Source organism: Ursus arctos, unplaced genomic scaffold, assembly GCF_023065955.2.
Source record: "Ursus arctos isolate Adak ecotype North America unplaced genomic scaffold, UrsArc2.0 scaffold_15, whole genome shotgun sequence".
NCBI classification, from domain to species: Eukaryota; Metazoa; Chordata; class Mammalia; order Carnivora; family Ursidae; genus Ursus; species Ursus arctos.
The window spans coordinates 47,857,866-47,875,909 of NW_026622819.1; the positions used below are offsets into that span (position 1 = coordinate 47,857,866).

Sequence of the window (18,044 nt, forward strand, 5' to 3'; positions counted from 1 at the left end):
ATGCAGTAATTCTGAAGCCCGAGTCAAAAGGTGGCAAACCCGCATAAAGCACCGGTGATTTAGAGCTCCCTTCTAGACACAGCGCAGCAATGCATGGAATGTAAAAATACAGGGAAACCACAACACAGCAGGAATCTTGCCGTGCTGCTGGCAGAGAGCTCCGTTTCCCACACAGGCCCTAAATCTGACCCAGCGATGAAACTTTTACATTTGTAAAAATAGAACAGTTGGGAAATCTTGGCCACTTGTAGTTAAAATAAAAAACAAAACCTCCATATTTGTGGGGGTAGTTGAAAGTCTGCCACCCCCCTCCACCCCACCCCACCCCCCGTGTCTCTGAAGGAATTTTAATGGTTAAAGAGATTTTTTTTCAATGTCAAACTGTGTTTTCCTTTTAGGTTTTTCTGGTGAATACATTGTTGGATGCTCTGGAATATGTGGATTGTTTTCGGTTTAGAATCTCTACCAAGACCAATCCCAAAACGTCCAATCAACACCAGTGGGTTCTAACAAATACCCCTGCTTCGTTTTCTGAAGACTAGTAATAGTACAACCACCACGCATTTATACAATATGTGCCAGAATCATCTCCTGTAATCCCCGGTCCTCAATCCACAGCCCCGGGAAGTTAGGTACTCTTACCCCTGCTGGACAAATCAAAGACACGAGGTAAATTAATTAACTTGCTCAGGAACCAGTGGTAGTCAGGACTCAAAGCCAGCACCACCTGATTCCAAAGTCCAGTCTCTTTTCATTATATGTATCTCGTAAGAATAAAGTCCCCTCATCTACCCAAAACAGCTATATTTAGAAACCAAGACATACCACTCTTCCTTGATCAGCTCCTAACTAGTTTCCTTGGACTGTTACATAAAGCTGGCATAAAACCAAGTGGTATTTCTAACTTCTTCAATAGTTCTCTTATCTATATTTTATTATTCTTGAACGTGGGCAACTCCTGTGCCCTACAGCCGGGCCCATGTTAAATTACGAAAGAATTTCATGGCAAGAAAAACTGTCTGTCTCTCTATCTCTCTTACACCACCCCGTCCTTTTAAAGTGTCTCACTAATATTTATTTTGGAATTGCCGTGAACAGTATTATGACATTGGCTTCCTTAAAAATTGAGCATTCACAATTAGCACTTGGAATGAGTATACCCAGACAATGCATTTTGTGCAGTGCTTACAACCAAATTATCTCAAGAGGCTATCAAGAGCTCTCAAGTCATTTCGTTAACTATGTTCTCCATTTAGCTGAGCCCCACACAGACAGAAAGAAAGCAAGACTGAAAATGTCACATAAAAAAAATAGTCAAATATTCTATTCCCTCTCTTTCCCTCCCCTCCTTTCTCCACCCTCCCACATCCGCCCCACCCCCAAACTAAATATAGAGACCAAATACCAAAACGCAAACTTAAAAATTCCCAAAGTGATAATCAACAAATCATTCGAACGTGGAACGCAAAACTTAAATGCAAGGCCCAAATTCACAGGCGCAGCCACATGGAAGACGGGAAGTGGGGCACACCTGAACGTGCTTTCGGACGTTCTCGTGCGCATTGCAGCCCTCTCTTCCTTCCACGCCACAGCACAGGAAAAGCAAATTCTGAGGCTAACACCAGAGCCCTGGCTTTTCCTACCATTAATCGTAAGATTAGATCCTGGATACAGAAATGGTAAACGATCAACAAACATAAAGTTAGCGCTGAATTCAAGTGAATTTTTTTTCCTTTCCCTTTCATTGAAGGGAGAGAAAAAACAAAAGCTTCACATGGCTTCCTTTTCTTGACCTACGACAAATTCCATTAAACTTCAGAAACAATGCTTTGAGATGCTGGAGGATGCGGACAGGAAACTGAAGAAAGACTTTACACAAAAGTTAAAAACATCTTTTTCGGAGGGAGGGCTGTAGCAGGGCAGGGTTCCTTCTTGACAGTGAGAGCGTATGGCAACCGATAACATAATTAAATTTGGATGTCTTGTGGTAGGGACTGGGATGTATAGCACATCAAAACGGATTTACTCTTCAGTCAGAGTAAAAGAAATATGCAAATACCTGTAAATAATTAATGAGCGTCCCAAAGTTTACAAATTCAGAAGATGCCCTACGGATTAAATTCCATCGTATTTTCAAGTTATTTGAAATCATCTTTTCTAGAATGAATATCATCATCTGTCCATGGTTAATTCATTTTTAAGACAGAAGGAGTCTTCTTCCTACCTACACAATCCCCCCACATACATTTTTTTTTTAAGATTTTATTTATTTATTCGACAGAGATAGAGACAGCCAGCGAGAGAGGGAACACAAGCAGGGGGAGTGGGAGAGGAAGAAGCAGGCTCATAGCAGAGGAGCCTGATGTGGGGCTCGATCCCATAACGCAGGGATCACGCCCTGAGCCGAAGGCAGACGCTTAACCGCTGTGCCACCCAGGCGCCCCCCCCCCACATACACTTTTATCTCCTAGGACCCTTAATTTAAGAGTATTTAGTAAAACAGGATAAGCTTCCAAAAACGCTAATAATAAAACTGGGCTTAGATCTCGCCATTAGTAAGTCTATTATTGTAAAACGCAGTGTTCGCAATGAGCTCCAGGTTCGTGTCTATATTTCATAGCCATCCATAAAGTTTGGGGCCATTTGAAACTTGATTCACATGCTCTAATTTCCAGATCAAAAAATCCCTTCAAAATTATATTTGGCAGATTTTATTGGGCTTATTTGGGGGAGCATTCAAACAATGTTGTTTTTTTTTTTCAGACTTATAGGCCCCAAAATGCAAGAAGGCTTAACCTTGTTTGCAAAATCAAGAAACAAAGATACAGGCCTATTGTGCAATAATCAGCCCACGTTTCAATGAATAAGTAATATTTCTCACAAACCCAAGTTAGATAGTGGATTTATTTAACCTCTTGGGGTCAGGTAATAAATACTAAGTGAATTATTCAGCCCAATGGCTAATCAATACAATTCCATGATATATTTTTTGTGTTTCATAAAAGGTTGTACACTAAAGGCAGTGAGCAATTATGGAAATTGGGCCAGAGCGCCTCTCAATTCCTCTCCGGCTTGAAACCCCAGCAGGCCACCTTGACAGCAAATCGATTAGTGCTCCAGTGAAGCGGCTCAGTGACCTCTGACCCGCTTCCAGCGCGGCCTGACAGAGGAGAGAGTATTTTATATTTATTTTATTGAATTAACTCCATCTTGCCTGTACCAACGCTTTACACGTATTAGGCGGCAAGCTACAAGCTACTTTGTCCTTGTTTTCCATTGCTCTTGCTAAGCAAGCCCCACCCCTTGCCCTGCGGATTTCTTTGTCCTGGTTTTCCTTTCACTTTTGGCCTCAATATAGGATTTCAATCCACCCTGAGACTCATGATGGAGCTCCAGGTAATAAAAACCAAGAGCAAAGCTCATAACCCTCCCGCCCTACGGTTCCTACCTACCTGGTCCACTCAGGACCATGCCCCATCTCCATTTTTCTCCCTCATAAACACAAAGGCCATTCAATAAAATCGGGCTCAACATGGAGCTCTTTCGGAAACCTATGCAAGAGAACATCAAGGAATGAGGATATTTCCTACTAGAAAATTCAAAACAAACCAGAAGCCTTAGGTATTTTCTATTTTTGTCACTTAATTATATTATTGGCTCATTGAAGCCATCAAAGAGACAGGCAGAGACGGAGCCGGAGAGAACCAAGCCAGCTGAGTTCGGGACAGTGTTTCATCAAGGGAGCAATAAATACAAAGGCCTATCAACCATCAACAAGGAAAGCTTATGAGAAAGGGAAAATTCCTAAATCACCGAAAATTTCTCGGCTTTCCTTCTGCTGAATAGAACATCAGTGAAAACCACCAAAATAAATGAAAAGTAAATGCCTGAAGAAACTGTGAGTTCCAACTCGGGAAATCCAGTTGGCAGCTCTGGGTATTAAACAATACTAAAGGTTAAATTATCAACAGCAATTTAATGCTATAAATCAAAGGAGTGAAGGATCTTAGACCACATTTGAAGGACGCTATAGAGAAAAATGGTTTAGTACACAGACTCTGAAGTTAAACGACTTAGATGCAAATCCCAGGGTTTCTACTAACTAGTTGCAGACTTTGTAGAAGCCACTCTGCTTCTCTAAGCTTCAGTTTTCCTCATCTATACATAGGGATGACCACAGTGGTCTTGCGTGTAATAAGAAATGTTGGCTACCCTTATTATTTAATCGGATCCCAGGATATTTTACATGGGTAGGTAAGAAGTAATTTTTCAGCCTCATTTTATGAGTGGGGGACTGAAGGATATGGGTGATCAGAATTTACCTTTCACATTATCACCCTTCCCAGCTTTACATATATAGGAAAGTATTGTGTTAACCGCTCACTCCTCAAAATCGCTCTCTCTTGGGTTTAGAGGACCTCGAATTTTACCATTAAAGATTCAGTCCTTGGGTGAATCCCCCCAAAGACCTAAAATGGAAGTTCTCCTCCTCTCCCCCTTCCTCACTCAGTGATGGAGAACATGAAACCATTTCATTCTATTCTATCACCTTGCCCTGGTCAGTAGAAACTTGGGCCCTGGGGAACACTGGCTTCACGATAGGGTGAGTTTACAAGGCAGGAAAGGAGAAGGACAAATGGAATATCAGAAGGATTCCAGAGTTGCCCTTCAACGGCTGCATCATCTCATCAGAGATGGGTCAGCATTTCCAGATAGGAAGATAAGTTCATCTCTTGAATCCCCTAAGCTTCCACTGCAACAAGGACCACTGTCACCTTCTCACCTGCCATGTCAGACATCCTTAGAGCTAAGAGAATAGGACTAGGGTCCAACTCCATTTGCAAAGGCTGTTTCTGCACAAATGCCTTCCCGTAGGCTCATGGGCAACGCTGGAGTGATAAGGATCTGCTGACTGTCCAAGCTATTTTTGAAGAACTTACCACAGTTCTTGGAAACTATGGCAGGAGAGTATCTTGATTTTTCTCCTCATCCGTCATTGCTCTTTGCTGTCCTAGGAATTTATGATCTTTTCTTGTCTCAGTAGTCCTGTCTCTCTTAGCTCATGACCCACCACCACTATCCCTTTTGGTAGACAGAAAGGCAGACTCACCTTCCTCCTCCTTTGACCTACAAACCTCATGGCAAAAAGTCAAAACACCATGGGAAGCAGTGAAAGGAAATGAGGAGGGAAATCCACTCCCCACCTTCTCTACCTACCACTTAAATCATTGCCCAGATATTTAGAGCCAATAAAAATAACTTTTTATGTATATATTCTTCAATCAAGATGAACCTAGCTAATCACACCAAGAGATGCAGAGACTCAAGGCCAAAACACTTAAAATCGAATGCAGTGGTAGCTCTAGAATATCACAGAAAAGGAGTTTAGGGCATGATTATTTTGGGGTGAGGGGAGTTTGCAAACTTGTATGGAAGCTAAGCTCCACAGCAAGCAAGCCCAGTTTTTACTTAGACTGTATGTTTACTCGAAAAGACCTAGGAGGGGCTGACAGAGACTAAAAGAGGGAAACCAAGTCTCCCCCACCCCCCCATCACCCCACCCCGCCAAACCATTCCTTGGTAGTGCCAATGATCTAATGATATTTGAGCTGTGGACCTAACTATATCAGCAAGACTAACAGCAGTACTTTCAATGCTGGCCCGACCTGGTCCCTGGGCACTTAGAATTGCCTATGAAAATCTCAGACACTACCAGAGCCCTGGGATTGGGTAGAAAGAGATCCTGTCCAGATACCGACTGGCTGAGTGACCCTAGGTAAGTCACATCTTCTCTGGACCCCCACATATAAAATGGAGAGTCTATTTCCTTTCCATAAACATTATGGGATTCAAAGTGGTTTGTTTATCTGAATGTGTGAGAAGCCCAAGATGGAATGTTTACTTCCTTTGGAAAATTGGAATTTAACAGCCAAAAGAGGGGTTTTTTTTTCCCTATGAAGGAATAAAAAGGAATCCAATCTGCTAAACTCAAAACCGAAACAAAGAGAGTCCGTGGTATAAATGAGTTAGCCAAGACTTCTGCACACATTCACTCACAAGTCAGCTGTGTTCCCTGAGTCTTTTTGCAAAACAGCACAGCGTATTCCTCCCAGTCCCACAAAAAAGAAAATCTTTCACACCTTTGTATAACTCTATGCATTAAGCCATAAATTATTCTTCCCTTCTCTTCCACTTTCAGAATCTATACAAAAGTCATTACCTCAGTCGTTTTTCAATATTACTTTCATACTTGGAAAATGCATTTTCAAAAAGTTATTTATTTTTCACAGCATGTCAGGTTGTTATATTGTACTAGTTAAAATAAAACTACTATATAAACTACTGTATACTTTTGCATGCATTACATTTCCCTACAAATGCTATGAAGTGGGATTTTCACAGGTCCTAGGTATATTTATGCTAAATATTACATTATATTTTATTTTAGCACTATTCCAGATTTTGAGGAAGAAATAGGAAAGCCAGTTGCTAAAGTAACTTAGCTATTAAATAACTTTCTTATTGAAGTTCTCCATTTCAGAAGAAAAATTATTTAAATATTAAAAGCGGTTTTACCAGGAAACTTAAAACCAACTCAGACTATTGTTCCTTCTCAAGAGCTCTTGGAATAGCTAAAAATGTCCCTTTGGATTTGATTCATGCTCACCTAAAAACAAGAATCGGGCAGAGAGTAAAACATGTAAAGCATAAAATACCGAACGAGGACAAGCCAGCATTTCTAATAACGAGGCCCACGGGTTCTTGATGGGTATAGTTAGATTTGAAATATTTCCTGGAGTATTCTAAAGGATGACAAAACAAAACAAAAGATTTGCTTGAGGTAATCCTAAATTTTATGCCTGCAACTGTTTTCTGCTGAAATATAATATTAACCATTCTCTAAAGTGTCGTGAGTTTCTTTAAAAAGCCACCTCAATTAAAGACTAAGCAGAAGGGGCACGGATCCAAGGGCTTTCGTGAGCACCCGTGGTTCGGATCACGGGTGCGCTCGCAGGCTGGGGGTGTGGGGGCTGGCTGCAGCATAATCCCCCAAAACCCAGCTGACCCTCGCCTGTCACCCCAAGGAACCACGGTCGCCCACTGGTACCTCGCTGGGCGTAGAAAATGCTGCTCTCTGGCTCTCTCTGTTGCTGAGTGAGAGGCAGAAAGAGGAAACGCTTAAATATTTAATAAACGTTTCTGCAAAGGCTTTTGAGCCCTGGCATGAAGAGTCTGAAAGCACCAGCTACTTTACATCCGTGGAGGACACCACCAAAATGGCTCTCTATGATCCAGATTACAGGCGACTCCAGAAACTAGTTTCTTTTCCCTTTTCTTCTTCTGAAGCTGAGTTGGCAGCAGCCTATCTTGAAATCTTTCGGAATTGCTTTAATCTCTCATTTTAGTTTTGTCTCGAGCGACACAGAACGTCCACCCTCGGTGCCCTAGAGGTCACAGGCAGCAAGTCCTCGAGCAAGGAAGGCATGCTTGGAGAAATACGGAGCACAAGAGTGGGAAAAAGAAAGCCAGGATACTCCACATGTATTTTTAATACCACCAAATTTAGCTAAAATGTGCTCCCTGGTAGTGCTTTTAACTAACAAGCAGGCAATATATTGCACTGTAAAATGTTTTATTTTAACACCTTACCGTTTTTTAGCTCTATGGCTGTTGCAGGTATATCCATTAAAAGCAACACAGACCATAAATCAGAATTCCATACCTTCTCACAGCATATGAATCTATTCTCTTGCTGGTAAGCACACGGCTTTCATTGATGCCGATGGGGGTGACATATACTTATGCAGGGGAGAAGAGACCACTCTATGCATGTGAATTTATGCCTTTAGACAGGTGGCTGTATGTAGACAAGAGACACCAATTAAGAGATTTTATTGGAGCTGTTTAGAAACACATTCTGTGCTACATATCTACAGAGGAACAGTCATCTTTTTCGAAGGGAAATACAGAGGCAAATCCTTGGCAGAGTTACGATCTACAAGTTCACTACTACAATGTGCTACCCATTCTCACACGTATCTATGGTCATTTAAACTGAGCTTGACCGAGCCTCAATGCTTTAATAAGCTAATAGTACTTCCGAAATTACACTCACGCTAAACCTCATTGCCATATCCCTCATCGCTGCCACGAAAACACAGCAGACACTGCATGGCAGAAAGCAAATGATAACTTTTTAATGCTCTGTGCAACATACATACCTATGCAAGTGCACGGTATAGACTCTCAGAGGAAGAAGTTTTTCACGAAGCATACGTCTTTTAGATCCCTGCCAAAGGGACCAATACACTGGAATTAAGGGAATATACCTCTTGTGTTTAAAATATAAACAAATACTAAAATAGTATGCGTCACATAGGGATTCTATGTGGTTATTATATATATATATTACTTTTCTTTGAACGATATTTACTTTGATTTTCTTTCTGCATTTTAGAGACTTCCGAAAAGGGAACTCAGGAATAATGCAAGCTACAAAAACAGAGGTAGAAAATATTTTTAACAATCAGTTTAAATTTCCATAATTTGCAGTAGATCTGCACACTTACACAAAGGGGCTGACATTCAGCATATGTATCTCATTGTGTGTGATGAACACACAGGGTATATCCTTTTACCTGGATAAAATATCTATTTTCAGAGGAATCCATAAACTAGAACAAACCAGCTCCCATCTTCAGTTTCTTTCCGTCCTTCATTTTAAAGACAGCTTCCTAGAAAATACTGGAAGGGTCAGTTCACTTTTATTTACCGCACCATATATTGCCTATGATTGACACTGTCATGTTCACCTATTGCAGAGACTTAAAGACCATGACAATATTTAACTACTCACATTTGCTTGCATGGCTGTGGTAGAGGGAACCACAAAATACCGATGTATCCAAAAGAAAAAAATTAGAGAGTGGCACAGTGGAATTTATGAATGAGAGTGCTTTGGCTGCAAAGCATTCCCATTATAGCCCTCAGCCACCACAAAACTGCTGTGTAATTGGAAGAGAACTTTTTCCCATGCAAAGAAGCTTGTAGTCAGCGCCAGCCCACCAGAGCCGGCACATCGGCGTTAAGGGACGTACACCTGCAGCCAGCCTCTCTCACTCACTGGGACCTGGCCCTTGCCTGCACCCTCTGCTCACCAAGGAACCCAGATCTGAGAAGACCACAGAGGCACAGTCTGAAGGACTGTTGAACTTTGGTGGCCATTTCATCCACTCAACTTAGAGGTGAAGAAACTGAAGCCCAGGAAAGAAAAATAAACAAGTCTCAGGTACATAGCCAAAGGCAAAGGCAAAGCCAGGACCGAAACGCAGCATTGCTCTTGCGTCCTAGCCCAGAGCCCCTCCTCCTCCATAGGTCTAAAAGCGGATCCTATTTCAGACTTTATTTACCTAGAACCATGATCAACCCATTCATACGTTATCCCAAATGTCCTTCTGATTGGGAAACAATCAACTTCCTCCAAACCTGCTTAGGCGTATTACCATTTTCCCAAAGGAAAAATAATTTTTTTTCTTTGTATGTTACGTGTGTATGTGTGTGTGTGTGCTTGTTTTTTTTGGTCCCCCAGCAATAAAAACTGTATTGACGCTTAACATAATTACCATCATTTTGACTTTCTTTAAAAAAAAAAAATTCCATCTTCTAACAGAATTATACCAGGATCTCATATGCAGCGATAGTTTAAATTTTAAAAAGACTAAGTTCTTAAGTTCAGTAGAAGACTCTCAGGTCTTGATTGGTTATATTTCATAGGAGAAATGGTACATATATTATTTTTTATTTATCAAATATTGACAGTAAAAAATTAAACAGTTAAAGTTAAACAGAATGCCGTGGTAGGGAGAGGCTTTAGGTTACGTGGTCCAGAAAGGCCTCTTTAAAAAGATCTCTCTGGAAAGGCTAAGGTCTGGTTTACATAATTCACATTTTGTCATAGATGAAGTAATAATAGTAAGCACCTACTATCTAACTGAATCAGGCATCTAAAGAACGTATTATTTCTACAACACAAAACAATCCAGTAGGATGGATGTTACTATTCCGATTTTGCAGATGAAAAACCTAAGTTTCAAAGAAATGAGGTTACTCATCCAAGGTCACATGGAAGTTTGGAACCCTTATCCATCTGGTTCCAGGGTCCGTGCTATTTCTACTCTGCTACACTGTGCTCTGACTAAAGGAAACATGCAGACATAGAAATTTGCACTCAGTCCGATCATCACTTCCGTGGGAGCAAGTTCCCTGACCACCCCTCTCAGTAACCCGAGCTCTTCTCCCTGATAGATGAACTCAAATCATCCTCCTGCACTAGCTTCACAGCACCTTTATTTATGTGATTCTTTTAACTTCACCTTTATTTATGTGATTCTTTGAATGACTCTCTCTCTTCCTGGACTATGAAGTCTATGCAAGGTCTATAACAGTCTTTGCTTGGCACATAGTAGGTGTTCACTGAATGAATGAATGAGCCACTACTCAAACTTACTTTCAGGTAATTCAGCGCAAAATACATAGCCAGGAGAGCCCAAACTGCTATCGCTGTCTTATTGTTCTAGCCAGATCCAATAATAACCACAATTTACGTTCGAATTATGTCTTTCATTTAAACATCTCAAAGTAAGATAAAAATAAACAGCTGGAAATAGCCAACAAGAGGGAGAGGAGAGGAGAGGGAGATGGGGGGACCCGGGGGGAGGGGGGAGAGAAAGAGAGGGAGACTAAAATAAGTTTAGAACTCTGCCAAAGGTCTTGATGGTAGCAGCAAAACCATAAATGTCTCACGGCACTTCATATGTCACGAGAGCTTGCAGATGGAAATGATATGAGTTCCATTCTCTGCTTCTGCTTCAGCTCACCAAGACACTGCTCCGGGAGAAGGTGATGTGATTTATCCTGCGTTCTATCATCTGAACCCTCTATTAACCAGCACTTGTGCAGCCATGGTACGATGACAAATGATGGTCATAATTATGACCCTAATTCACAGCAAGTCACTAAGGTACCCTCTGGATTATAGAAAAATGACATTAGGTGAGAAGTTCTTTCAGAGCAGAGACCATGTTATACAACTCTCCCAGGGGCTTTATACAACACCTAATTGTTGAATAAAACTCTATTGATCATAACCATGTTATCTGAAATGATGTTCCGTGGATACCATATGAAGAAATTATCTACTTACCAAACTGTTTAACTACACAGAATATCGGCTCGTGTTTGCTAAGAGAAATTTAATTCATCCTAAGTAGAAAGTCACAATCTCACTGGAAGATATTTGGCCCCAACCTCTGATTTACTAACCAACTAAGAAATTACAACATCAGGACTTTCAAAGAGTTGTAAGGTCATCAAGGTAGCGTGGCTGGTGGTGGTGTTGTTGGTGTTGTTGGTGGTGTTGGTGTTTTAATCTACCAGAAACGACTCTCTGGATATTTAAATTCTGATATAATGAAACAAACCAAAACTGAGGGAAAGTTTGATCTGTTTTCCCAAGAGAAGCCTAGCTGGGGTGCAGGAGAGGGAGGAAAGTCCACAGAACTAGCCCACACTCGTGACGAATAGAAATTCACTGCATTTTTAACATCGAAACTATCCATTCCCCTCCTTTCCCAATTTAAGTGAGAGAAAATACACCTGAACATGGACATTGCCATGGAGAATATAAAAATTCAAAGCAAAATTATACCTTTTGAGAGTATGGATCCCTGAGATGTTTATCTCTGAGTCAAATAAGTAGACTGTTAGTGGGTTTCTTTATTTTGCCATTTATTCAATAATACTCAGTGTTAACTAAGCAATGGAATATAAAGAGCATAGCAATTGTTAAAATACTTCTTTATCTCGTCTACACCGTATCTCTTTTCTCATTCATTCGTATTTGCAAATTTCTGAAGTAACTTCTGCCAGGACCATAAGGGAATTAGTTAATTTCTATAAACAAAACCACAGGAAAAAAAATATCCTCAATGTACCAGAGCTAAAAACAAAGACTCAAAAGAAGGGAAAAATATTAAATAACCTTAGGACCTTACCAAATACATTTAATCCTTTGAATAACTGTATAAATATTTGAGTGTCTTTTATTTATGTTTTCTTTCTTTTTATTATGAAGATAGGCTTTATAAAGTAGCCCTCTTTAAAAAGAGGAAAAAAAGAAACTGTGGTTTATTATTTAACTTCCGAAAAGCCAACATCAAAGGTTAGACTTCTGGCCTTCGAGACCAGATCATTTGTAATTTCTTCTTTTTTTATTATTTTTAAAATTTTTTATGTGGACAAGAGTCAGAGATCTCAAGAATTCTTATTTGGAGGCCTCTCTCAGCCAAGCTGAGTTGATGGGAATTACTCTTTTTTGCCAAAACCCGAAAGAGAAGCTGTATACATTCCCTCCCTCCATTCTCATCTCTCTCCACTACAACCCCGTCCCTTCTGACTCAACATGAAAATATTGTTATTCTTTTTTCTCCTTGTATTTAAAGAAAGAAAAAAGAGATCCTAACTGTACTGGAAGTGTGAGGTTACAATTTTGTTACATAAAAGAAATGATCTGAAACTCCCAAATTTATTTAACAAACCCACAGTGCTTATTTAGGACTGGGTGAGGGGTGATTTCTTATTTGCATATGTTATCCTGTGAATTTACCACACACATAATTTTAAGGTGCTTAATGAGTGTTCAAATAGAAATGGAATTAAGTTCCAGACAATGAGAGTAATGAAACTCAGGGACAATGAAATAGAACGCAAGTCCAAAGGTGTTTGGCTAAATCAAATTGTGCGTCCTACAATCCAATTTCTATTGAAACTGCAGCAGCTTGAGATGAAGTTGTCATAAAGTCTTATCAAGATTAGTCAGGATACCATGAACGTTAAGAAACCATATTTTGATCATTTCAATTCTCCCATCTTCCCACCACAAAAAAAGGGGGGATGGGAAAATGATCTGGGCAGTTCTGGTTGAGTTTTTTTCTTCGTCACTTTTTAAGTAGACTCCACACCCAATGTGGGACTTGAACTCAAGACCCTGTGATTAAGAGTCACACGCTTTACCAACTAAGCCAGCAGAGTGCCCCAGTTCCCACTGGTTCTATTCTCCCTCGCCTCCTCACAAACAATTTGTTTCCTGCCCGCTCTCCTCTATTCCTGCCACCGCTAGTACGGACCATCACTTCATCATCTCTGGGCCTCACTATCATAGAACTTCCTAACTTCCATGCCTCTGGGATCCACTCTCTACAGCAGTGCTCATCCCCCCAACTCCAACTCAAATATCATCTCTCCCTAGCTTTCCCTGAGCCCACACAGAATTAATCAGTCCCTGATGTGGGTGCTCCCTGATACTCGATCACACCATCTCACACGTCCTATTGGTTAGCTCTCTGCATACTTCTCTCAATGGTACAATCATCTGTGAGCACTTTCACTAGAGTGTGAGCAACAGGGTCTCCCACAAAAGACATCCTCGATAATCTTGTTAAATCGAACTCATAAGCTTTATTGTGGAATTCAGTTATTCACTTCCCTGTACCAGCTTGTCCATGATGACAAGGATCCTGTTTAATAAAATATGCTTCTACAACATGGGGAGACTATGTAAGAGACATTGGCCTAAGTGGAGTGGTGGATGGAAAGAGGCCCAAAGTAGGTCAAAGAATAATTTCAAAATCCCTTTCTGAAGGTGCATGTTAAGTAGGACATGCATAACACACTAGAATTTTTTTTAAACAAATACTTATTGAATTGTACACTTTGCTACATGATGGAAACTCGAAGCCTAATAAGATATGGTCTCTGCCCTCCAGAAAACTAAGGACAATGGCTCAATATGAAAGGAAATTCTGAGAAACAAAAGATTTAATAGTAATCCTGACTGACAAGATCAGCAGTTCTGGTAAAGTGGACGGAGGGAACCCTACTTTGAAGTGTTTGCCAACTTCCATGGTGTAAATACTCCCACCGTGAATGATTTTAAGCTACCAATGTAATATTATGGAATAGAGGTGCAAAGAGATTCACTCAATTGCTTCTCATAAGTCAGCGCAAGCCAGCTCCAGCACACCACTGCACAGGATCTATATCCCCCACAGCTACAAGCTAAATTCCTACCACCCAACCAATCACCCAAGAGACATTTATTGAGCACTACTATGTGTCAGGCACTGTGCTGGGTAGGGATAAAATAGCCAACAAATGGCCCCTGGATGCATATACTGACCCAGCTGGGAAGGTCAGTGCAAGTGTCTCTGAAAATTAGGAAAGGGAGCCAGGATCTGATGGATGAATTGAACTTAAGTGTTCAAAGAAGGGAGAGAGCACCCATGACAGAAGCAATGGGAACAGCGTACAAGGAATTTGCTCTTTATCCTTAGAGTAATAAGAAGTCACCGATGGGTTTTAAAGTAGGGAAGGGCATTACCAAACTTGAATTCCAAAAAGCTTACTATGGCTCCTGTGTGGAAAGAATGGATTCTAGGGAGACCAAATGGATGCAGGACCCTGATGTGGACTTGCAGCAGGAGTTGGGGGTGGTGTGAAGAGGACAGAGTTGAGAGATACCTCATGTGGCTGTGGGGATAAATGAGAAGGCAGTGGCCAGGGTAATTCCTAGGGTTCTACCACCGAAGGGATAGAAAAAAATCTGTCAGTAACTTGAAGATGACCAGGTTTGGAAAACAGAATTGAGAGTTCATGTTTGGACACTGAGTTTTTCAACCTGGATTTTACATCCCCAAATTCTATAAAAATGGCTCCCTTCCAAGTAAAACCGTATCTCTTAACATGGCCTTCGGGGCCTTTCACGTACTAGCCCCAACCATCTTACCAGCCTCCTTTTCCAACAGTTGCCAGGCACTGCTATTTCCCTCCCCTCATAGTATTCACTTCCCCAAAACTTTCAGGAGACTCATGGAATCCTATCTGTATTTTTATCCCAACCCCCATCCCCCAAACCTGCTTTCCGATCCTTGCTTCTTGGTGAAAGGCAAACATGCAATATCTAACAGAGTTTCCTATGCCAGAGCGGTCTGGATTTAAGGCTGAAGACATGTCTCATTCATCTTTGTATCTCTTGGTCCTGTCAAGAGATAGGTACCATATTTCCATATTTTGGTACCATATTTTTCTGAAGCAAAACCACAGCACCTGGTCTGACAACATGAACACAGTTAGATGAAGAAGATAGGCTGGTCTCTAGACATACAATAAGCACTCATCAAACATTTATTGTGTATGCATTCATATGCTCATTGATTGATTCAACAAACAATCACTGAAAGCCTACTGTGCGGAAAGAGGCAGCAAGTACTCCATGAGGAACAAAGGATGAACTCTAGAAGCTTCCCTCCCCGTAGGCACTTCCTACTCAGCTTCAACAACAGATGCCTCTCTGATATCTGTCACCCATGTCCGTGGTCCACTCTGATTTCAGCCCCATATCTCACCACCCATGGCATGCCGGCTCTGAAGGCGCTGCCTGGTCTGCACACAAGCACAGCCTACAAGTGTCAAGGAATCAATGCACCCAGGGTCAACCCTCCACCAATGGGGTACAGGAGCCAGGAAATAAATGCTCCAGCCTCTTGTCCTTCAGAAGCATAATTCTAGGAGGCATATTTTACTCTGCCTCTTAGGCCATCCCAATGGGATCAAGCACCTATTACCTAAGCAGCGACTTCGATAATGCATCACTGTCTAAGTTCTTCTGCCTTATCTCCTCACTCCCTGCTTCCTAGGATCCTGCCCACATAAACCACCCACATCCAAAGCCCTGTGGAAGGTCTACCTTCAGGAACACTTCAAACTGAGATAGATTCCAACGGAAATTGCCCTTTCAGGGTCCATGAGAAACTGAAAACAGACACTTTAGAAACGCTTCCAGCTCTATTGCCTATGAGGACCAACTGTGGACAGCTGCAGTGAAAAGAGCACAGAGTAAGTGCTAAATACATAGCTTAGGAATTAAATTCACATAAAAATCCAGCTTCTTCACTGTAGTAACAAGAAGGTAATGTATGTGGCTTCCCAAATCATTGGTCTTGTCACACCATTCCCTCAAGTTCTCAGAGCTCAATTTGGCTCTTTTTTCCAAACTTGGTCCAGAATGTTAGAACATATTTATCAACATATTAAATACTACTTAAACTTCCTAAAATGATCCCAGAATGATAAAGAGAAGAAAAAAAAAAAAGCTTCTGATTTAAACATACTCAGCTATCCATTAGCATGACAAAGTCTGCATTTTATTTAGACATTGCCATTAATAATGAAATGATGTATGATTTCCACTCCTGCAGCTCTTCCTTCCTTGCACAATCAATTATACATTTAAGAAAATACTTAGTGGATAGAAGACTTCTCTAATTAACATCACTTGGGGAAGCCTGTAAGATTCTTAAAACTAGAAAAGATCGCTCAGATACATAGGGTGGTAGAGGAAAAAATCCACTCAAAATGTTTGAGTCTTGATTAGAAAAACATAAACTTTCACATTCTGAACTGCTAAATAAGGAAAAACTCACATAGACATACATGTTTTAAACCCATAAAGACTCTGAAGTGAACTAAATATTCTGCAGAGTATAAATTTTTTCTCTCTTTGTTCCAGCCAAGATGCCAGGACTAGCTTGAAATTAGATCTTTTGGGTGAGACTCAGCGCTAGAATTGCTGCCCCTTAGACAAAACAGTCTTCTCTGTCAAAATCATTGAGGATTTAAGACAGTTCTTGGGAATTCTGGAAATTTTCCAAAGCGAGAATCAAACAGAAACAGTTAGCATAAGATTTCCCAGAAGGCAAAACTAGGATGGTTTTTCTCACTAAAATTACTACATATCATATCCTGTTGTCAGGAGGGATGCTTATCTTGGGATAATCTCCGGTATGAATTTGCATCCTGGTTGTCCTGCAAAACTAACTCTCTCCAACACACCACCGCAGATTCATTCAATTTGGCAGGTCCTAATGCTTTCTCTTTCTCTCCCTCTAGAGGCAGAAAATGAAGCACTAAATAAGGCTTGATTGCAAGGCATTAGAAATAAAACGGGATAAGCCACGCCAACAGAACAGAAAGCAGGCCCTGACAGGAGGCAAGGAGTGTGTGGAGAAAGTTGCATAGAGGAGAAATGGGGGACAGTGGCAAAAGCGGGGTGAGGAGACACGGTAAGGCACAGAGCACTGGTGCTCTCCTCTCACCCTCCTGTCTCCACCTCCTTCTCCTGCCCGCTCTCCTCCACACCTTCTCCCTCTCTCCCATTTCTCAAAAATTTCTCTCCCGCCCGACCTCCCACCCACCTTTCCTCCCTCCATTGCTCTGTGTCCCTGTCTCTCTCTTTCTAACTCTCGTTCTGTCTCCTGCCTTCTACCCATCTTGTCTCCCCAGGACTATGCAACCTCCTGCTTCTGGAATGGGTCACCCCCTCCCCCACCCGCCCAGACAACTCCTCCTACAACAGGAGCAATCAATGAGCTTCCAGAAGGGGCTCACACATGGTGTGGGTGTGACAGCCACGTCCCCAGAGACAGCAGGTATCTCAGGCCACCTCCTTTTCCCAGAGCCCCTCAGCCCTGGGGCCCCTACAGCCACAGCTCTCAGACCTTGGGTCGGCTCCACGGGAGCAGGAGCAGGAGAAATTTCCCGCCCCTGTGCCGTAAGCAGATGTTTAACATCCTCTGGATGAACAAACTTCCACGGACGGACTCCTTTCCCCTGCCTCCCGACCTCCTGCTACCTTACCCCTCTGTGGGCCAGGAACCCTCCTGCCAGGGCCCAGAAGCCACCTCGTTAGGAAACTCAGAAACTCAGTTGCAGAAGTTTCTCCTGGGAGAAGGGAGAGGGGACAAAGCTGGATGTCTGTACTCCTTTTAATTCCACATTCTGGCAAAAAGAAAACCTCAGGTCTGACTTTAGAGCCTTTGACACATAATTGGTAGCCAATTTTCCTAAGTGGTGAGTCAATTTTCTGCTTGTGAAATGTAACTTTACCCTGGTGCACACCAGGCCCCAGGGTTTTCGATGTGGCTTAACAG

The 18,044-nt window shown here is 41.6% G+C and overlaps 1 protein-coding gene and 1 long non-coding RNA gene across 15 annotated transcripts in view; one reads left to right on the forward strand and one right to left on the reverse strand.

Annotated features, from left to right (window-relative positions):
- EBF1 (EBF transcription factor 1) overlaps nucleotides 1-18,044 on the reverse strand; it is a 384,748-nt gene that overhangs the window by 319,650 nt on the left and 47,054 nt on the right. The window lies entirely within an intron of this gene.
- LOC130543716 (uncharacterized) overlaps nucleotides 1-18,044 on the forward strand; it is a 50,702-nt gene that overhangs the window by 16,929 nt on the left and 15,729 nt on the right. The window contains exon 1 of the long non-coding RNA XR_008959230.1: nucleotides 1-17,543. This exon is cut by the window's left edge and continues 16,929 nt beyond it. This is a non-coding gene — a long non-coding RNA (uncharacterized LOC130543716). The remainder of the gene's footprint in view (nucleotides 17,544-18,044) is intronic.